The sequence below is a fragment of the Aythya marila genome (genome assembly GCF_965140915.1).
Source record: "Aythya marila genome assembly, chromosome: 10".
NCBI lineage: Eukaryota > Metazoa > Chordata > Aves > Anseriformes > Anatidae > Aythya > Aythya marila.
This window is the reverse complement of record NC_139051.1, coordinates 13,392,369-13,414,784: the sequence shown is the minus strand read 5'-3', so window position 1 is coordinate 13,414,784 and position 22,416 is coordinate 13,392,369. Positions and strand designations below refer to the sequence as shown.

Genomic DNA, 22,416 nt, shown 5'->3' with positions numbered 1-22,416 from the left:
GTCAGCCCCCACCCAAGGCATGCAAAGGCCCAGAGAATCTATTTGCAACTCATCACCTAGGGAAGTGGTTGTCACCACTTTCACATAACTCAGAACTTGCCATCAGAAACGTCCTCCTTGACAGGATGTTTCCTCTAATTAGTCATCTTCCATGGGGCTCGGCAGTAATCCATGGAAAGCCCAAACTTCTGAGGACTGCAACTAGAGAACCGCTGATGTAAGACAGCTTGATGGTGCCTCTGGTGATATCAGTCTGTGTTTTGTCATCTCTCTTCTTCCCTTTGTTTGTCAGGAAGGGGCTTGAACCTGAGGGCAGTCGGGTGGTGTGTTGCAGCGTGCTCACTGTAGTCGTCACCCTTCTGGGTCAAAGGCAGCACAGGTTTGTCCAGAGACAGTGCTGGGGGGATGTCAGCACCAGCTCATGTCCCCTCCCTGGTGTGTTCTGACCTCCTCAGATGTCTCAGGAGCATGGATTTTTGCCAGTCACTCTCCACGGGGGTGGGGTGGGAGAATGGGCTTTGTGGTTATTCCTACTGGATAAATGCGACCTAGCTGTGGGCCAGCGTGAGGCTCCCAGTCCTCTTCATTTCCACCTCCCTGGCCACTACAAACAGAGAAGGGGCTGCCACCAAACAGACCACGGAGTTCAGGGATGTGGAGCGTAGGACAGACCGCCTGTTGGATAGTGCGCATGCTTGATGGCCTGTTTTTACAGACCGTGGCACAGGGTGTGTAGTACACGAAGTTCCAGCATGTTGAGGTTTCCAGATAAACTAAGCTGATAAGCCATGCCAGCAGTTTTTTTTGGCTCCCATGGAAAAGGCAGCATTGCACATGACTGGCAGCTTCTGCCTGGCTATTTAAAGCAGCCCATGAGTAGCCCCAGGTAAGTTGTCTGTAAAATTGTAAGCGTTGCTGGGATTCTTCTGCAGAGATCAGCGGGAGTAACTCCCTGGACGTGCCTGACTCGTCAGGGGCTCAGGAGGAGCAGCAGTGTGTGCTGGGAACATCGTAACCTCCAGATCTTAATAGCTGCTGCTTTTTCCTCCTGCATTTAATAAATACATAGATTTTAAGAAGCTGTTGAGAAGGATGTGGAGTGACGCTGAAAGCCTTCTCTTCTCCAAGAGCCCCTTTGAATGTATTTAAATGTCAGTAAACATTTTTCATTACTACTGTCATACTTGGTTTAAGATCACGAAGGTGAAAGTCCATAGTAAACTTTCTCTGCTACCCAAATATGCTTCTTTGACCTTATGAAAACCAAATAAACACACTCTATAGTGACTTTGGGGACAGGCCAGGAAAAACTCTGTAAATGGAGCAAGATCATCACCTTCCCTCACAGTGCACAAGAGTGAAGGAAAAACGTGTGCTGTCGGAGCAGGGAAACCCATTTAGTTTGTTTGCTTTCTTTCAACTCCCAATTTTCATCCACCATGGGCCATGTTTTCTAGCTGTCATTTTTCAGTCAGGTACTCCGGGAGCTTCCTTCTGAAAATCCTGTCTGCAGCCAAATGCTGTGCTGGTGAGAAGCCGGACCGCGGGCCGTGTTCTTTCTCCATCACCTTGGCACGGTTTTCCTGAAGCAGGAGGAATTGCATGGGATTCGCTGAGAAAAGGATTTGGTCCCAGGCAGGCAAGGCTCACACTACGGATGTCTGTTCCCTAGAAGTAAATTTGGTAGCGAGGTGTGTGGTGGGACGGAGGTGTGTGGTGGGACGGAGGTGCAGCTGCTTTGAGTGGCGTTAGGAGCCAGGCTGGCTGCCTGTGGATGCTCAAGAAAGCCGTGACATGAAAAGGAGGACACTGCCACAAGCGTGGTGACACAGTGGCACGAGCACGCAGCCTTCATACAGCCACCACGCGGGGAGCTGGTAACGGAGCTCGCTCCTGGCCAGCAGCCGGCATTCGGCTCAGCCTGGTTTAGACCTCGGTCTTATGGCAAACCTCCCTCCGAGTGGGATTTCCGCTCGTGTTCCTGGTACGAAGTGTGCTGAAGCTTGGAAGGGGGTTTCGGTGTGATGCCCAGGCATTGCTGCCACCCCTCACAGAATCACTCTCCAGTCCGGGAGCCAGGATTTCTGGACAGAAAGCCGAGGAGCCGGGAGGCAGCGTGGGTCAGGGGAGCTGCTGCCGTCAGCTGCCCGTGCAAGCGGGCCACAGCGGGGCTCACCCCACATTCCCGTGCTCTCCAGCACTTAAAAACAAGGTAAAAACAAATCCTGCTGGGATCCACGTGGGAAACGAAAGCAGAGCGTCAGGAGTGCTGATGGCTCTGCGCGGCGCGGCCTCTTCCCCGCCGTCCTCCTTCCTCCCCCTCCTCTGCCTCCCGGCCCCGCCGAGCGAGCGGAGGCCCCGGCGGTTCTAGGAAGAGCTCGAGCCGAGTCAGCAGCCACCAGTTCTGGGAAGCACGGCCCCGGGCCCCACGGGACGCTTCAGGGAATTCTGGCTGCCATTCCAAGGATGGCAAAAGAGCTCGTCCAGTGTCCTGGGGCTCCCCAGCGGCAGGGGGCAAAAGTTTGGAGTCGCGCCACGGGGCTGGGAAGATTACCAGAGGCAGAAGGGCCCTGAAGATTTATGCCCCGCTCCCAAACTGTACTACAGTATGTTGTTTGGCTTCTTGGGGGAGCGAGAGAAAGAATTTGCTACACAGGAGATACCAGGGGTGACCACAGGAATTTAAAAAAGGGATATGGAGTTAAAAGGTCAAAATGTCCCGCCATCAGTCATCGTCTCCTTGGTGGAGTGGGAGAGGGTGCCAGCAGCTCAGACGGCGATTTCAAGACCCCGTAACCTCCCACAACCACATGACCTTGAATAAATGAAACGAGGAGCCATAAATCAAGGTTGAGCTTGGCTCGTGCTGCTGTCCCACACTTTCTGCTGCCTGGTGCCGTTGCTCCCGGCGGTCATTGCCTGTCCCGGGCTCAGACGTGCTCCTTGTTCCCTCCTAAAGCAGGAGCCAACGGGAACTTTTCTCCCAAGCCCTGCAAGGAAAATGCTCAGCGTGACACTGACAGATTAATGTTATTTTTGCTACCCATTTACAAGATAAAATTATTCCAACCACTGCTGGCAGCCTGGGAGGAGTGAATTTCTCCCAGCGCCGGCCTATTTTAGCACGTCCTTGCCATGCGGTTACCGAGTTGCTCTGGCTTGGCATCCAATTAGCAGAGGTTTGAGGGGAGGAAATTTTGAAACTGGATATTGGCTTCCAAGATACTTTTAGAAGTCACTGCAGCGATGTTGCAGGCTGCAGATAGTGCCTGCTTTTTCTATTTTTGCCGATGGCACGCGCGGAGGGCTGGCTTTCCTGGAAGAGGAGGTGTAAGGCTCGGCGCGTTCGAAGCAGGAGGCAGGCGGTCCCATTTCCTGCCTTCCTCCTGGGCCAGACCAGATGGGTCCCTTAGGCCTTGACATCATCAGTGCCGTGAATTTTATTGGGGTGTTAGCATTCTGCACATTATTTCGAGGCTAGTCCTATTCTGAAAAGTCCTGTAAACTCTGTTCAAACTCTGACCCCGAGTTTCCTGGTCCTTTTTTTTTGACTTGAGCTGATACAGCTCTGGCACGTTGTGCTCCAGCCAGCAAGTGCAGTGCGTCGTCTTCTGGGGCTGTTCCTTGAAGGCCATCAGCTTTTCCCTGTACGTAATAGCAGGTTGTTTCTTTTCTTCCACATTTCATGCCTTTCTAAAGTATCAGCACCCAAACCTCTTTTTTTCCCAGGTACTTACTGTGATTCTGCTTCTCGGTTTGATGAGATTTTGCGATACCGCTTTTGTACCTCCCTCTTTTCCATTGTTTGTTTTTTCCTGTGCATTTTTTCCACTGTGGAGAAAATTCCATAAAACGGCAGGTAACAAAATCTTTTCAGCTTGTGTATGCCCTTGGTTTGGGAAGGAGCACTTGCTGGTTTTCAGGAGCAGCAGGGGAGGCAGCTGTTCTTGCTCCTCACTTAAAAACCTTAATAGATTCACAGGATTATGCTGCTGAAGTAGCTCTTCCATCAAAGCCATAGCAACTTCCTTGCTGGCTTTCATTTTCTTTGTCTGTGAGATGTATTTGGTTTCTATGAACAACTAATTAAAATGCATAAGAGTAGCTCTTTATTAAGGTTTTATTACCATTTAATTTGCTATTTAGTTTTTGGTAGGAGATCAAAAGGCTTAGCTCTTTCCTAGAAAGCTAACAAAAGGGCTGCAGTGCCGTGCCAGGCTAATCTCCCTCTAATAACTTCATGTGCTCTGGGCAGACACGACAGAGCTCCTCGCTGTCGGGGGCACACGAGAGGAGGGTGCGATGCGGCTGTGTGGGGGCAGCCAAATTGGGACCCAGGAGCCTCCTGGTGCAGCCGACTGCACCGAGAGCATCCTTAGAGCATCCTTCCTGCCCATGGCATGGAGGGGGTCCTGCACGTTTCTTTCTCACCTGAAGCATCTAAAGTCCTGAATTCAAGCCCTCCACAGCCCATCCTCCATCGACTCATCCCGTGTGCACTGATTCCTCCCTCTTGTGCTTGTATACCAGAAGGATGAGCTCAGCAGAGAGCGATTTCTTGTCACAGCTTCTTTACGGTCTCCTGAGCCTCTGCTGGTGCGTGGTTGATGCAGGCTCTGCTGCAAATGAGAGTGCACACGCTTAGCAGCCATCTTTCAAAGACTGCCTGTAGACTCTTCACCTGGAACCTTCCTTTCTCTTCTAGCAGGCTCTTTTTTTGTTGTTGTTTTGTTTTGTTTTCTTCCAGTGGTAAGCCTAAAGGGATGGGGGGAGCAGCGTATTTGGGTCATCGGTAGATACCCGGCTTTAATGGAGTTATTCCCTGGCCTTTTAGGGTGCCCTCACTGTGCATGAACATAGCTAGAACACAGTAAGTCACCTTTTCTTTCATGACTCCGTTTCTCCTTCCTTCACCAAATAGTCTCCTTTTCGATGAAGGCACGTGTGTAAGATAACACTGGACTCCTTGATTTTGTGACTTGTTGCTTTGCTACAGCAAAGAGACAGGATGGAGCTGAGGGAAGCCAAGAAATTCCACACCAAGTAAATATGTATTTATCTTTATTGTTTCTCTCTTTCCACTACTCTCACTGGCGCAAATAGGTGCAGGTGCCACATGACATTATTACATTATTAGTGAAATGCAATGTCAGCTGCTGCTGCTTAGGTGGCCAGAACCCACATTTTAGATGTTACCTCCAAGGTACAGGTGGTGGTGTTTTAAAAAACTGAATGCTTCTTGTTGCTGTTGCAGATGAGCGGTAGAGAGGTAGAACAGTTCACTTGTTGTTTGAGGGATTCTGGGTCAGCCCATTGTTACGTTTCGTAGAACCACTGAATGGCTTGGGTTGAAAGGGACCTTAAAGATCATCTAGTTCCCAGCCACTGCCACCGTGTGATCTAGCCACACACTACGTCAGGTTGTCCAGGGCCTCATCCAACCTGGATGGTTTACTATTTACTTTCCTTTTAGGAAAGTTTGCACACAACTTATTTACTGTGTGCATCTCCCAGAGGTGAAACAAGATTTAACTTTTCTGGCTGGCAGCTTTCAAACAACTTGTGCTATGGTCCCTCAGAGAAACTATCAATGAGTTAACTTGCCATGAATTTGGTACCTAATCTGAAGGTGCAGGGAGATGATGAGCTTGCTTTTCTTGTGAGAAACTGGTATCCTAAATCAAATGGATCCTACCCCTCCCTAGACACACACACATTTTGCTGTAATACTTTCTTTATCCTGTTAATGAAAAAAAAAAAAAAAAAAAAAAAGAAACAAAAACCCTCTTCCAGATGTTAAATGCATAGTTATTTCCTGCTTGAGAGCTTGTGAGGTCCTTTGCAAGTGATAAGCAATTCCGGGGATTGAGAAACTGAGCATGGCTGCATCCTCTGCAGCTTGCACTGTCTATCCGTGGCACTTGGGCTGACTGAATTATGCCACATGCTCTTTTGGCTCCTAGTGTACAGCAGCTTTTGCCCTTCCTCCTTCTGGGCGTTCTCTGTGCCATGTTGTCATGCCAAGAGTTGCAGTGGAAAATCCTGCCTGCTGGACTCCCTGCAACCTGCAGGCAGACAGCGGGCGCTGGTGCAGCGGGGAGCTTGGAGCAGCTGGACAGAAACGGGGATAGTTGCAGCATAATGTCTAAACCCGTGCCTGTCTCTTTGCAGTGACCTAAGAACAGTGCAGAAGACGTGAGGATCCCCATTTCTTTAGCCGTAGGAAACGTCTCTCCGATCTGAAATTAGCAGGATCATTAGAAGAGGCTTTTCCTTGCAAACTGCCTCTCAGGTGGGGCTTGGGGATAGCTCGTGCAGATTTCTCGCTCAGCAGCGGATGAGAAGCTTCCGAAGGCATTCTCAGCACCATCTGGTTGCAACATGGTCTTGTGCCAATGTATTTATTCCCTCCTGCATCTCTCTCCCTCTTTGTTTGCCTTCTCATTTGTTAGTTTTTTCTCCTGCTGCATGAGACTGTCTGGGAGGAGACTGGAGGGAATGCAGAGAGGTGGGAGTTTTAGGAGCAGCGCAACATCCTAGAGTAACGCGTTAGCAGTTGTCCTTATTGGTGCTTCGCAGTCTGAAGGGCAAGTTTGAGCAGCTCGAAGGCTGTGAAAACAGTGAATCACAGTGGGAATGTCCAGTCTGGGCTGGCACAGGCCCCCCTTACCCCACAGCTGGAGGTGCAGGATGCAGGCGGCAGGATGGCCTCGTGCTGCTCCAATGACTGGCAGCTGTCGTTGTCCTGCACTTTGGCCACAACAACCCCATGCAGGGCTACAGGCTGGGGGCAGAGTGGCTGGAAAGCTGTGCAGGGGAAAAGGATCTGTGGGTGCTGGTTGATGCTCACCTGAACACGAGCCAGCAGTGTGCCCAGGTGGCCAAGAAGGCCAACGGCATCCTGGCTGTGTCAGGAGTAGTGCAGCCAGCACACCAGGGAGGTGATCGTCCCCCTGGGCCCTGCTCTGGTGAGGCCGCCCCTCGAGTGCTGGGTTCAGCTTTGGGCCCCTCACTCCCAGAAGGACATCGAGGCCCTGGAGCGTGGCCAGAGCAGGGCTGCGAAGCTGCTGCAGGGCCTGGGACACAAGTCCTGTGGGGAGCGGCTGAGGGACCTGGGGGTGTTTGGGCTGGAGGAGAGGAGGCTCAGGGCAGACCTCATTGCTCTCTGCAGCTCCCTGAAAGGAAGGGGTGGGGAGCTGGGGGTCGGCCTCTTCTCACAGGTAACCAGTGACAGGATGAGGGGGAATGGCCTCAAGTTGTGCCAGGGGAGGTTCAGGTTGGCAATGAGGAGACATTTCTGCTCAGAAAGAGCAGTCAGACATTGGGACGGGTTGCCCAGGGAGGTGATGGAGTCACCGTCCCTGGGGGTGTTCAAGGAAAGGTTGGACCTGGTGCCTGGGGACATGGTTTAGTGGGTGACACTGGTGGTAGGGGGATGGTTGGACCAGATGATCCTGGAGGTCTTTTCCAATCCCAGTGATTCTGTGATTCTGTCTGTCCCGTGCTCTGCTTTCCTGCTCCTGGGTCTTCCCAGAGAGAGCAGACACATCTGCAGTGGGCTGTCTGTAGTGATTCCTGCTCAGAAATATTTGGCTGTTTTCTAGCTGTGACTGCTGGAAGCATTCGATAGAATTGGTGAACCAGCAGTTAAACCCACTTGAATGTGAATTTACTCCCATAAATGGAAGGTATCAGGGAGACCTTGGAGATCTCAACCCCGTTCATCTCTTGACTTAGTGATTGTTGGCCTTTCGCGTTGTGCCTGCTTCACTTTGCACAGGATCAGAGATCATCTGTTCAGATGGGAGAGAGAGATGCACTTAGAGGCAAAGAGCCCAAGGCAATAGACTGTAAAAATGTGAGCAACTGTGTTTGCATCCTGTTTGGCCCAGGTTCATGGATAATCCCTTTCATTTCCCTGAATTACCTGGGAACACTTCCTTACTCCCAGTGCCAAACTGCAGTTTGGGGGTGCTGCTTAATAATGAATTGCTGCCTTTGTTTTGTGGGATGGAGATGTATGAAGTAACTCCTATATATCCCTTAGTGACTTGGGCATCAAGATGTAGATTAAGGATAAGTTAACCGTGATAAAATTAACAGCCATGCTGAATTTGGCACATTTTCATAAAGCCTTTAGGAAACTTCAGATGAAAACCCTGTAGAAAGCCAATCTCTGTAAATAACTGTGGTATGTCACCATTCTTCTATATCTTGCCATTGCTTTCAGAGTTACAGCTTGTATGAGATTTCAAAGCTTGCTTCCCGCTGCTCCATCTTGATGTAAGCAGGATGTACAGCAGTGAGCGATCTCTGCTCTTCCCAAAGTCCAGAGAAACGTTCACAGACAGTGACAGGTCACTGCAGAGATGCTGAAGCCAGAGCTGGTCTGTGTCCATTCTGTACGTGGCCGTAGCTCTGCCTGGGAGCAGCGCAGCTCTCTGCTGGACCCCATCCTCCTGAGCTTGCAAGATCCTGGCCAGCGCTGGAGCCTGGGTGAGTGCCTTCCCCAGCGTGCTCTGCTGCCTTCGTAGATATCGCCGTGCTTCCACCTCCTCCCCTGATTAGGTGGGAGTGGAAATATTGGAGGGATCATCTTGTGCATCCCCTCAGGCTTTCTAGGTAACCAAGTGTAACTCTCCCATCCTTGCAGCGCTCTGTGACCTTGTAAACCCCGGGGCTCCATTTCAGAACCGTGGTGCAGCAGGAAGAGGGGTTGCTGTGTGAGTTGCACATGCTCTCCGTGCGTCCGTGGCCTTACATCTACCCCCGTAGAGTGCTAATCACTGCTAATGGGTCTGCGTCGTGGAGAGCGATTCCTGTCACGTGGTGAATTCTGAGTCATTTTTTGCCCTGCAGCTCACACTGAAAGGTGAGTAAAACTGCCGTCCTGCTGCGTCTGCAGGCCTTGATCCGCAACCCAAGGCAAGGGCTGACAAGGCGTGAGGTGCAGGCGTGGCTCTTGATGTCCTGTCCAGACACCAGGGAAATTTCATCAGCAGCGTTGTCTGGTTCCCTGAACGACATTTCCAGCTGATCCTGTGCCTAGCACCTTCCCCCTGGGTTTTCAGTGTTTCACAGAATTTGCCCATAGAGCAAAGGTGTTTTTTTTTGTTTTTGTTTCCATTTTTCTTTTCCTTTTAATAAAACATGCTCAATTAGCTTCCTTAGAAAAACCTCCCTCGGCCCTCTGATTGGGTGCCTGGCAGAGGAGGGACTGCTGTCAGCATGTCTGAGTTCCTGGAAGAGCTGAAGTGCAATAAAAATGACCCCAGGGAGCAATGGGCTTTCCGCAGAAACCGACAGGCTGGGGGAGGGCTGACTGAGACTGGATGGTTTTAAGAGTTCCTTTCCTTTCTGCAGCCTCACTGAGACATGGAGGGAGGGAGGGAGGGAGGGAGGGAGGGAGGGAGGGAGGGCGCTGCACACAGCTTTGACCACATCATTCAGCAGTAGGGTCTTCGTGCTTCTGCGGCATCGTGCTTGGCGAGGGCACCATGCCATCCTGCGCGTTTCTGTGTGCCGCAGGGCACCCTGCAGGTGCCGTCAATGTCTGTGTTATTTCTGGAGACCCAAATGCTCAACAGAGGACGTATCCACGCCTTACATAATAGATTTTTATCTCTACATCACGCTCCCAGTTGTATGATGTTTTCTTTCACTATTTTACTTGTAGTACCTCTCTGCTTTTCAGGAAACAAACCTTGACTTGCAGATTTCGTAGCTGCAATTCGGTCTGTTCCTCAACTTGCACCTCAGTGCTGATCTGGTGACAGGGCCCATTATTATCTTTCCGGATCATTGTTATCCTGCAAACACTCTGGTATTTGCAGAGCTGCTTCAAGCCTGTATCTTCTTTTGTCTGAACCGAATGTCTTCAGCCTAGAGTTCGAGGGCATTCAGGGAAGAAGGGAGCAGGCGTCTGCAGTCCTTACAGTAGGGGCCTAAAGGAATTAACATCCAATGAAAAATCTGCCTATGATGCAATCTGGAAATAAAACAGCAGTGAAAATGAAAGATCTAGAAGTTTCTTTCCACCCTAGCTTGCTTGCCTCTGAGTGCAAAGAAGACTTTCCTCTGGGTGTGCAGCCCGCGATCTGCGCACGCAGGGGAAGGTGCTCCTGCCTCAGCGCTCTCAAGCTGAAACCACCGTACAGGGAAATGTCTGCACCTGCTTTGCATGAGAGCAGGGCATGGTCACCACGTGCAGGGTAGCAGGAATGCAACAAACTCCTGGAGCCTACAGCTTCAGCCCCCTGGAGCTCCGGAGCGGGTCTGTATCAAGAAATCTGCGCCCTAAGGCAGCGCGTGGATTCACGGTGTGCTCGCTGCTGTCCGTATCTTCCACGGAGGCTGTGGCTGCTGTGCGGCACCAGTCCTCTGCAGCTCACAGTCAGTTTGATGTAACATAATGACTCGCTGGAATAATTTAATTGCCCCATGCCTGAAACCGAGACCAGAACCGTGAGGGACCTGGGTTCTGCTGCGCTCCCGCAGGTGCTGCCAGACTCTGAGCATGCCGAGCTATTGCCCTGGAACAAAAACAAGAGGAAGATCAAGTCCAAAATACAGAACCTCAGTTACAAAATATTCCTGCACCTTTCAAAGGAGGAAAAAAAATACTTTTTGAAGTGGAGCAGGTTGAGCACAATTAAAACATTCTCCTCCCAAGCTCCTTTGGTCTGCCGCAACAAGCTCTGGAGACTCAAAGAAAGTATACACATAACAAAGGTACTTGACATTTAACAGCTCAGGGAAGTGAAACTAATCAGATATGTTGTATGAAGACAGCAGGAGGGAAATGCTCTTTTGTAGCTGGTTTCTTTCCAAACAAATCATCTTAGTCATCTTCTGTCGAGCAAACACAGGGTGGAATACGTGTTTGCCCTAAGAAGGGTGTAGCTAGGATGTTAATCGTAACAGAATCCAACTTTCCATGAAAAGCTCATTAGCAGACGAGAGGCGTCAGGCCTGCTTGGGTATTGTAAAGTTTCACTGCACCTGCTGCACCCGGCCGAGCTCCCAAAGAGCAGTTGTGATCCACTGCGAACCCACAGGGGTGTGGCCAGCGCACGAGAGGTCTCCCCTGAGCATTTTTCAGCGGAGAGGGAAAGGAGCAAGGGAAGACCTCTGTGGTTATGAGCCCAAGAGACGGCTTCGCTTCCTGAGCTTGTAAAGCCAGGCTTAGCAACGTGTTTTTTTCCTCTGCGTGGGGATTCACAGCTGATTTCCCCAGGGACGAGAGAAAGGATTGAGCTGAGCCCCTCGTGCACTCTCTGAGCCGCGCTGGTGGATTTGTCCCTTCCTGGCCTGCCGGGCAGAGAGGAGCTCGGGCCACCGCCAAGCCCGTCGTGCCTGGGTCTGCGGCCGCGCTGCAGCGGGAGCCAGCACGTCGCCTTTGTACAGAATGGCTTTGGGCCTGCCTTTCCCCACGCTGAGGTCACTCGCGTCGCTTTGTCCTCACGGCGGCGGCGCCGGACACCGGCCCCTTTGTGTGCTGGTTTCTCCAGAACTGTTTTGGAGGTTGTTTATCAACTGCGCCGTAGGAGACCCTTCAGGCTTGGGTAGAGCCGCACTCATTTGGACGATGGGCGTTTTGCCCACTGCTCGTAAAGGACGCTCCCGGCCAAAAGTGAGGCTGGGGCTCTGCAGGAGGCTTCCAGCTGAGGCTTTTGGTCCGAGCTCCTGCTGCAGGAAGGATGGGGGGACGCCTGACCCACACCGTCCTCTCCAGGCCACCCCTGGGCACCCTTTACCCTGTGCCGTGGCGTGAAATCCACTGACCCGACCTGGAGCGCCATCGTAGCCCTGCATCGTCTCTGGGGGCAAAGGATAGATCGGAGCACATCTCTGTCTCATGGGGTTTGGGATAAAGTGCAGGGGATTACTTTTAGCTTAAGATAGCACTGGGAGCTGCCTGATAACCAGAATAACTGGTTTAAATGAACACAGCTATGGTCTGTCTGTTTTGAATTTGATGCTGAAGAAATGACCTACTTTCTGCAGGGAGAGCTGTCATTTTAAAGCAAATGTTAAATTGTTACTTGGTAACTGTGTAGGTTTTGAAGTGCCTTTAATCGTCCCACTCCGTCCTCAGCTGCTGAGTTTTGTAGCTCCCTTTGTGTGTCTCGAGGTCAGGCTGGTCGCCGCTGATAGTTCTGTATCACTCAGATATTTTCTGATGATGTGGAAACAGATCACCAGTGCTGGGAGCAGAAAGAAGGAATGACACGAAAATGCAGCTCATCCAGACACTTCTATCAAGTACCACGGAGGAGATGCACATTCAGTCCTCGTGTCCTCAGCCTTTTGGTTTCTGTCTCCCCGCAGGATGCTTGAGGCAGCTGCAGAGAGGACACGCAGAGCCCTGACATCTCTCTGCCCCAGAAGAACAAAGGAGAAAATGTTTCTTATTTGCCCATTTTTGTTCTGTTCCCTGGAGGTGCACATTGTTCAGCTGAGAGAAACTGCAGCTGCTCTACAGCTGTAAAAAAAAACAACACGAGTTGCTAGAATTCATCATGCCAATAATCAAATTTCATTTTATTTTAAATCCAGAGACTTTTCTGTGCAGATTGCTGATGTCTTTTCATTTTGCTCTTCTGACTTTATTGCTTTGACTGTGCAGGTTTGCTAGTGTGCCCATACCCCTATGCTTTCTTTGTTGCTGTTAGAGTAACACAGCCACCATTCTTTTTAGAGTACAGAGCAAGCTAGGAAGTTTGTGTCTGCGGAGAAAGGCTTCAAAACACGTTTCTTGTTGGTTGTTAACTGAACCTGGACAGAAGAGATCCCTGTCAACACCTCAGCATACATTAATGACCCTAAGGTTCCGAAACTGGGCATGGAAGATGAACCTACATGAACAGTATGTGATTGCTGGGGTTCTGTCACCCCCACCCCTATGGACACATGCAATTTTGGGGTGCCTTCTATAAAGAGCTGGGCTCTTTCTTTGGCAATGGTTCCAACTGGCTTGAATGCCTTAGTGCCAGAGATGGTAAAGGGCCTGCTTCATTCCCCTTTTCCTCTGGTTTATGCCACAACATAAAAATCTCATTTAACTCCAGCTCTCTTTGTGTCAAAATACCATCTCTACAAGGCAAAAGGTACGTGAAAAAATCAATGTTTCCTGGCATAATTTGGAGTGCTTCTTCTGCAGGCTTTAATAAGCAACTCCATCCAAAACAACTCTGCTGCAGTGATTGTATCAGCCATAGTAGTGCTTGAGGGCAAGTGTAAAATAAATCAATTCCTTTATACTTTGTTTTCCTGAGATATTGTCTTTTGAGGTGCCCACGTTAGAAAGCAAACATACTGGAACAGCAAGGCACTGGACTTATTTAGATCTGTGGTTGGTCAAGGTAAACCCTGTGAGGAGTGTTGACCTCAGCTGGCTACGTCATCTCGTATTTGTTGGGTCATCACATGAGATAGCTGGCTACCTAGAATCAACCAGTGTCACGTAACATTTTTCATGAAATAATTTGTTTTGTCAATAACTTCAGATAGAGTTTTGAGAGCTTTCAGCTTCTGCTCCTGGAAGAATTAATGATGCTGGGTATAGGGCTCACTGTAGGATGTTTATTATTTACTGTAAGCCTTCGGGGTTTTAGTTCCACCTAAGTAATAGGCAGAAGAGGGATGCTAGTTGCTGCTGCTGTGGGAGTGGGAAGAGAGAATTAAGAAACAGCCTCTTTGTCAGGTACCTCTTTTCCTTGCCCCAAGAACGAGAAGATGATGTTTTGGCTCACAGGAAACCAGTTGTCTTTGGTTTGAGGAGCTCGTTGACAGCAGTGTTGCTCTTCCATCAGCTAATGCCTGAAGAAGAACTGTGGCAGATCGGTAGAGTGATAACAGGACAAAAGGAAAATACAAATAAACTACACGTTTAACATTCAGAATGCCTGCTCATTGCCTCCTGCCAATGGGGTAAGAAGCATAAGCAAGATAATGTATTTATTTTTATTGTTTATTACTCAAGTAGGTCTGGATTGATAACGTGGGGCAGGGGTTGTCTGCTATAGTGGGCCATCTCCCTCTGAAGTCACCTCTCTTCCCTTCCGAAATGGAAAGGCGCATTTCCCCTAGTTGTGACGGACCCTCCCTTTGAAACCACGATTGTTGTTTGTATGAAGAAGTCATGCCAGCATGATGTTCAAGGCATATTTTCTGTCAAAAGCTGCTAACATACCCAACGTTCAGAAACAAACAGGAGCCAGCATGTGACATTTCCACTGGCTACGCAGCTCCGCGCCATGCAAGGGACTTGTGACACTAATGCGAGCTGTTTTGTTTTCAGCTGCGTGCCAGATTTGCACCGTTCTGTGCGCTACATGCTCGCCTCACCACATAAGACAGGCTGTGCTATACAGGCAGGCAGGAGTGAGCTGAGGGACGTGGCAACAAACAGCCTTCACCTGCTGCCCCGAGCAGGAGGGCAGAGCTGCGTCCCTGCCAGGCCCACGGGGACACGCCTGCCCGAGCCCAGAGCCGAGCTGCGGGTTGTGGGCAGCCTGCGGGTGCCCCAGGAGCTCAGCCAGCAAATGGTGAGGATGAAGAGAGGTGAGCAGAACTAGCAGGCAGTGGGAGAAGCAGCAAGGCAGTCCGGTTTGTGTCATCTACGTGGTCTAGCCGGAAAGTGAAAAACGCAGCTATTCGCTTTGTACCAATCATTGACTCCTGCAGCAAAGTGTTTCCCCACTAAATAATGACCAAACTCTTCCTCCCTGCTAGCTTGCAGTATCCGGAGCGCTGAGGTGTTACGACATTTGCATGCTCTTGCTTGGAACAGCTGTTTGTGCATCCCCCTGAGTCAGCAGCCTGGCAGGTCACAGCAACCCCGTTCCTCGCTCCCGAGGATTTGATCAGCAGGAAAAGGTTCTGCATGCACAGGGAAGCCTTCAGTCTGTATTCTAGGAATGGAATGAGCCAGGCAGAGGCCCCATATTGGCCCCATATGCGGTCTGCTCAGCCCCCAGCTGACCCAGCAGTTCTGCAGGGCTACGTGGCACAAGTTACTCCCAAAATGTTGCCCAGCACCTCTCAGCCAAGATGGTTTCGTAGCACAGGGTTGGGGCGAAAGGAATTAAAGAAGGGTGAATTGCAAAGAATCTTAGAAGAATCTAAATAGTATTCCAAAAATAGTATTCCAAAAATTTCAAATGCTTAGAAGTGGAGGAGGCATTTTCAGAACGTTGCAGAGATTTTCAACAAAGTTCCCTGGAAATACTGTTAAGTAGTGTTTTAGGCTTTTTGAGAATTACATTTTAATCTTAAAGTGCCTTTTTTGACTACTTAACCATTTCAGACAAGTGCAAACACATAGCATGTGCACTGTACAACATGTTTCTTCATATTTACAGGCTTGGAGGTAGTGTTTTGAACTCTGCCTCTGGAGTGTTTGGCAATGACTGCTATGACATTTGCATGATGGGAAGAGTTGTTGCCAAGTTGGGTAACTCTGACAAGTATAAACACAGCTCTGCCTTCTGTAAACTAGATTTCAAACCATATTGCTGTTCCGAGGAAGAGAAAGTCCTGACATTAAAGCATATGCAGTCTTTCTGATCAGCTATTAAATCTTTCTTTTGCTGGCTCACAATGAGTGTGCCTGTAAAGAGCAAACAGCCAGAAATGGTGGGGTGGGGTGGGGTGGCATGGCATGGCATGGGCATGGGCACATCTGGAGCTTAGCACTGTGTCTTGCTGTCTCTTTGTCACAAACATAACCCAGAGCTGTTGTTTTTAGGAGCTGTCATCACTGAAAGCCCGGTGTTAGCCGCTGTGAAATGAATTTGCTGAGATCAGGCAGGATTTGCCTGGTTTTCCATGGGCCGATGGTTGCATCCCAAACTGGCATTGCCAACGTACCGACTGGTGTAGTTGTAGTTGGAGGTGAATTCAAGAGAAGCCACCATGTATTTGTACAATGAGCTTGCTTTCTGCTTTCAGTGAAGAAATGCCCAGGCTGGGATTTATGCTGGTGGGGCAGTGTGTAAGGAAGGCTTTTCTTGTATGACAAGCTGCACTTCAGCCTTTTAGTTTTCTGTACAATACTTTCTTCTAATGCCAAATTCATGTCAAAATTCCACCAAGGATAAAATCCTTACTTGTAAAGCCTGGAATATCAAGTGGACCAAATTCAGCCCTGAAGTAACTGAACTCCCATCACACTCAATGGGAAGTGAACCTGGGTTGAGCCCGTTTTGTTTTGCAGGTTTCTCAGGCAGGGCTGTGTCAGCGCGAGCAGCGCTGCTCCAACAGCTGCAATCAGGAAAGCTGCAGTACCTTCCAGAGCAAGGCAATCACATGATGGAGTTACGCAGGCTGCCAGGCTGGAGTCCAAGAAACTCAAGTCCTGGCTGAGCTCAGCCACCGATTTTTGGTTGACCAGCTCATCCTTTGTCCTTCCATCTGGCATATTTATATCAGAAGTTTTTGTGAAATACCAAGTCCCTGATTATATGTTTGGACATTCGAATGCTGCAGTAGTCAGTATTACTTGAAGTTCTCATTGTTACTGTAGTTGCATGGGGTACAAGAAAGCAAATGCCTTTCCTCTATAGATAAAGTGCTCTCAAATAACCATTTTTACAACTGCCATCATATTCATGTTTGCAACTCAAATTGAAGCTGCTGCAATGTGCAGTTATACCACAGTTAGGAAGTAATGTCACTTCAGGGAAAAACCTTGCAAGTAAGGGCTGAGAAAGAGGAGCAAAAAGGGTGAGAGTAGTTCCTGATCCCAAAAGGAAAACCCTTTTCTGCAAAGCTAGAAAGGTCTGTGGGACTGGAAGCAGTTCTGACTGCATCCTTTACTCTGCTGGGGCAGGCTGCTTTCTTTGGTAGCTGTTTTTTTCTGTGCTTAAGCTTCTGAGATGGTGATTGTGTAGGGATACAAGACCAGCTCCATGTGGTGCTGACCTGGAGCCCAGCAGCCCTTCCCCAGCTGTGACCAATACTGGGTGATTAAAAGGAAATCGTGAGGATTAGGCCACCAGTGGTTTGCAGTAAAATCTCCTTTTTCATCAAGTCTCGTCTTCATCTTTAATGAATGTTAGCTGAAGTTCTGAGGTTTTGTTGTATTCCTTTCTCTTTCCTAATCAAAAAGCCCTCCAAATTATTACGCGAGCTGTTAAGTTATTATGTAAAATCCAAACCATGGTTTCCTTATAGGGACCTGTTTCATAGTTTCCTTTGGAAGTTTATTGCCCAGGCTAACGGTGAAACTGTTAGAATGATTTTTCTTCTGTCGGGTGTATATTTTGCCTGCCAATAACCTGCTTGGAACAATATAATCTTTTTTCAAAGAAATAAACAAAAACCTAATTCTTGCTAAAATTCAGAGCAGTATGTTTGTATACGCTCATCAATCTACGTGATGCCACCGGTGAAAGCCTCTAAGCTAATTTTATTCCTTGGCCCAGTTTGTCATTTTTCTTCAGGCTTGTTTTTTGATGTATAGCGGAGGTGACGACGGATGTCTGATTGATGTTGCAGCACTACGCCTGCTCCCAAAGGCCACTCTCCTTATTTGCTGGCACAGCGCATAGCACAAGCCACGCGATCGCCGTGCTCCACAGCAAGCCGAGTGGAAGATCGAAACGGGGCTCACATGAAACAGCATCAGCCTCCCTGCATTCCTGCTCCCCCCACACTCTGGCACAGGTGCTTATTAAAATATATATATATGTAGGCAGGGCTGGGTGTGGGCAGAAAATTGACATGTCTCAAAGGAAATGAGTCTGAGTCTCAATGTGTTATCAATGCACTTAACGACGGTGCAGCCCTCTCCTTGCTGTCATGCCGTTAGGCAAGGCTGGTAGGACCGGGTTCTCCAGTCCTCCCTCTTAGAAATTCAATACTAGGCTGCTGAAAACCCAAAAAGCCAAAAGGATGAATATTTCTGCCCAAGGACAGGGCAGATCTCTTGAAGTAATGTCTCCTTTTTACCTTTGGCTAGTTTATTTCATATGGAGCTGCCTAGTCGTGTGATTTTTTTCTTTCATTTTCATATGGATGACGGGAGGGGTTCACTGAAAACGAGACGTCGGTGTTGTGACGATACTGCTGGGACTGAGTGAGCTGGGAGATGTTGTCTGGCATCCAGAGTTGCAGCTTTACCAGTGAGTGCTGCACCCCGTGCTGCAGACCCTCCAATGGCCATAGGGGTGGGGATGAGGATGGTGCATTTCCACAAGGATTGCAAGTGTTTCAGCAGCCGTTTGCGAGAAGAGGGCTGTGACTAAGTGGCTTTTGACAGATTTGAACATGAGAAAATGATTGGGCAGGGCAGAAGAGCCATACAGACATTGTCCGGTTAATTTTGATTATAATTCTTGTAATTTCGTACATAGCAGATGAGTCTGACAATGGAATTTGGACTGGAAGTGCCTTGTATCAGTTTGACTGGTTTAAAGCACCTGACCATGTCTGTCGTAAGAGAATGACTTACACTGCTGATTCACTTTGGTTTTCTGCTGCTTCATCTGGCCTGTATGAAGGGAAGTTGTGCTCTTGGGAGGATCTCAGGAGAGGAATGGGATTCAGTACATTTGAGAGGCTAGGAACATGTGTATGTGAGCGGCTTATTTTTCCCTTGCATGTGTTGCTGATTCAGAAAGCTGATTATTTCAGAGAGCAAATGTTACCATATGTGCCTGACGAACTGCAGGGTGTTGCTGCTCTGGCAGTGAGCCACGCTAGCATGGTTTCAGTCATGGGCTGGGATTTCTATTCCCTGTGCTATCAGTCTGCTTTTCAGGCTCTCGGCAAGGGCTCCACATCCCCATGCCTATCTGTAGACAGAAACTGCAAAAGAAGAGAGAATCCAACCCAACCGCCCTGCAGTGAGCACACCATGCAGGCGCTGCCGGGAGAGGTGTTGCAGCCATACTTCAGTGACTAGAAAGGTCGGTCTGCATTTCCACGAATGTCCCTATTTCCAGAGGTGTGCAACTCAACAGTAAAAATCAGTTCAGTCTGCACGGAGGTTTGGCACAGGAGTTCTCAGAAAATGAACCTGTTTGCTCTAACAAAATGTGCTGAAGATGCAGGAGTGGGAGTTGTTAAGATAACAGCAGTAAAACCACATGTGATTGCTGTTCTGTATGGGCTTGACTCATGCCCATCATTTCTTCCTTGAACCTGTGGAAAGGGAGCAACAGGGGTTCAGAGATGTAGGTAGGGTTTCATATATGTAGTTTAGCCCAGCTAAGAAATGAATAAATCACTGAATAATGCATCAGCAATGCTGCATCTTTCTTTTCAGTATTTTCTGGGGTTTTCCAAGTACCCTTTAAAATGAAGGTGCAGCTTTTCATTCCTTTTGGTTTGGTTTTGTTTTGTTTTTTTTTTCTCCCCCCTCTACCTCACTTTCCACATTTCCCATAAAAGCAAGAGGGACATGATTGTTTTTGTTTAATGACCTAAACCCGAGCAGGATGTTCCGTTTGCCAGCATTTCCTGGTCGGTGAGCGATGATGAGGGTCTGGAAACAATGGTTGCTGATGAGGCCAGCCCCACAACCAGCCCAGGAAGGACAGCACGTGCATCGGGAATACGTGAAAGCAACAGCTTGAACTTTGAACTGGATTCAGAAAGGGAGAATGATGGAGAGGGGCTAAGTGAGATTTCCTTTTTTTTCCTGAGCATGTTTTATTGTTTGCACTGGCTGAGAGCTCACTGTGCCTTGCCCCTGGCAGGCAGAGGGGTTGTGGCATGGGCATCTCTCCTGGGCAAGGAGTGTGGAGGGGCGAGTGTGGGGCACGGGATGGCAGCGGGGTTCCCCCAGCACACATCCTACGTCTGGCAGCGCCAGGCAGGTGGGGTGGCCTCTGTGCCACTGCAGGGCAGATCCAGCTCCCCAGTCCCTGCCCACAGGGAGAGACCGAGGCCCAGTGGCCGCAGGACGTGGGCAAAACGCTGATGCCATGAGTCTCCCATCCAAAGCATGGTCTGCGCCTGCTGAACTCCTCTTTCAACACGACCATGAGCAGAGTTTTTCTTTGGGGCCAACGTCAAGCCTGCTGTAAACAAATTGCCAAACTTCCAGTTACGTTCCATCTCCTTTCCCCTAGATTGTAATGGTTTTCTATGGCACACAGAAGCGACATAAAAAGCGTTCCTGTGTCTTTGTACATTGTTTTAAAAATGTTCCTTCGTCCCTTGGTAGCATGGGACTCGGGGTCTGCCACTGCTCATCTGTGTGCAGTAGAAACGAGGCCCACACCGCTGTTGATTTTGGTGTTAACTCTCCCAGTATCTGAAGGGCTTTTCTTTTTGATGAGGGTTTTTGTGTCTTGTTTGGAAAAAAATGGTCAAGACTTTGCCCAGTCTTCTTGGCGAGGATTTTTGTGACTAGCAAGTGAATTCATCCACCAGGATTTTACCAGACTGTTACATCAATTGGCTTTAAAATATATTTAAAATGTTTATTTAAAATCCAAGTCAAATGATTTTTAACAAACTGTCTCAAGATAGAAGAAACTGACTTTTTGGAGTAACTGTATTGTTTATTCTTTGTATTGCAGTAGCACCTAGAGAACCCTATTGTGCTAGATGCGGTACAAACATACAAGAGAGGTGGTCCCTGCCCAGATGAGCTTACAGCCTTCAGCTTAGCCCCTGCACTGCCCTGCTGGTGGATTTACCAGGCATTCATTCTCCTTACGTGTTTCTGCCGGCCTGGCCGGACCCTCCTGGGGCAACAAGGCCAAACCTGCAAGCTTGATTTCCTCATTACCCCCAGCAGAGGAAAGATCAAGTAGGAGGGAAGTTTAGAGCTGAACTACTTGCCCTTTCCTGCTGTACAACTCTCAAACTGAGCTTTAACATGCTGCAGATACCAAGGCTGTGGCCAAGCCATGCGGGCTTCCTGAGATCACTGCTGCTCCTTGAAGAGCGGTGGTTTCCTTGTTCCCAGTGTCCTCAGGCAGACAGAGGTGTTTGGATAAAAGGAAGCCTTTTCAGTGGTTTATGTTATATATTATTTTTAAAAATGTTTTGTTTTGCCTTTTCAGTCCTCATTCAGTGCCTTCTCATGGTTGCTGCCATATGGGGCAAGGGGGGAGGGATACAATAAAAAGCAAACCTGACATCACACGCTGTCAATCATCGAAGTATCAAAAACAAAGCTTTCAAGAGCACAAACTTGTATAAATGGGGGAGAAGGGGGTGGGAAAAGGACACTGACTAAGCACATCAGGCCATCTTGTTCCTTTGGGCGGCTTTGACTTAGGGTGGAAGGAACTCCACGCACCGTTTGAGCTTGTCCCCTGGGTCACCATCCCATCCTTCCTCACCTCCTCTCTCAGCCCTCAGGTACAGCTGGGATTTGTCTCCTCTGAGTTACAGAGCCTTAGAGAGAGTCCCTCGGAGGGCTGAACAAGGCATCCTTCAATCAGTTCATGCCTCGCGAGGGCATGGGGTCTTGGGAGCAAAATAAGCCAAAGAATAATTTCTCTAGTCTGGTCTGTTCCCCTCTCTACTCTCACTCAGTGGCATGGACTGGCTTCTCCAGGCTGGGGAGGTAACAGGATCATGCAAATGAAGGAGAAGGAGCAACCTCTCTGTCTGTACTTGTTTTGGGGTAGGTCCCATCTGCTCTTTGTCCCTCCCATCTGTAAAAGAGCAAGGGAGAGCCATTGTGCTTCATTTGCAGGGGTGTGAAAAGGATGGGGTATGAGAATTAAACCCAGAGCAAAAAAATCTGTTTAAAGATAACAAACATGCAAGTCTGAGAAAGGGAGAAGAGAGGTCTGGACCTTGGCAGAGAGAGAAGTTAAATTGTGGTTTCCAGTGTGTGCTAGAACATCGCTCTGATTGAAGCCACATGGCTTGTGAATAATGCTGGCAGAAGCAGAGCAACTGGCAGTCTGGCATTGTGTTCGCAGGGGGGAAGGACAGCTCTTTCTGCTGAGGTGCGTGCAACTTCTTCTCCCCCCTCAAATAAATAAATAAATATCCTGAAGCTGTGTGTCACCGGTGCAGCTCAGCAGAGCCGTCTCTGAGCCCCTGGTCAAGGAGACACTGTTCCTGCCCCATGTCTCGCGAGGCAAGGGCAGGATCAGGGACACGAGCCAAATGCAGAGTGCTCTGAAACCAAATCCTTCTGCCTGCAAATAAGAAAGTTGGCTTTCTGATTGCTTGTTTCTAAATGTTGTGTCACAAACTTCCTTTCAAGATGGAGAGGATGGAAAAATGGGATGAGTGCTCCCTGGCCCAAGCTCAGCACCCAGAATCTCCGCTTCGAGTCCTCAAGGAAGAAAGGCTTCCTCCGAGAAGCCTCCCCTCCCCAAATTATGACCCAGCGTGCATCTTTTGGAGGTACACAAGCTGCTACTGATGTGCTTCGAGGTTACGATACCCAGCCCCCTGTAGCTAAGAAAGAAAGAAAATATTTTGTACAATGTA

The 22,416-nt window shown here is 49.1% G+C and overlaps 1 protein-coding gene across 11 annotated transcripts in view; it reads left to right on the top strand.

Moving 5' to 3' along the window:
• MAPKAPK3 (MAPK activated protein kinase 3) overlaps positions 1 to 22,416 on the top strand; it is a 129,084-nt gene that overhangs the window by 41,432 nt on the left and 65,236 nt on the right. The gene's annotated exons all lie outside the window — the stretch shown is intronic.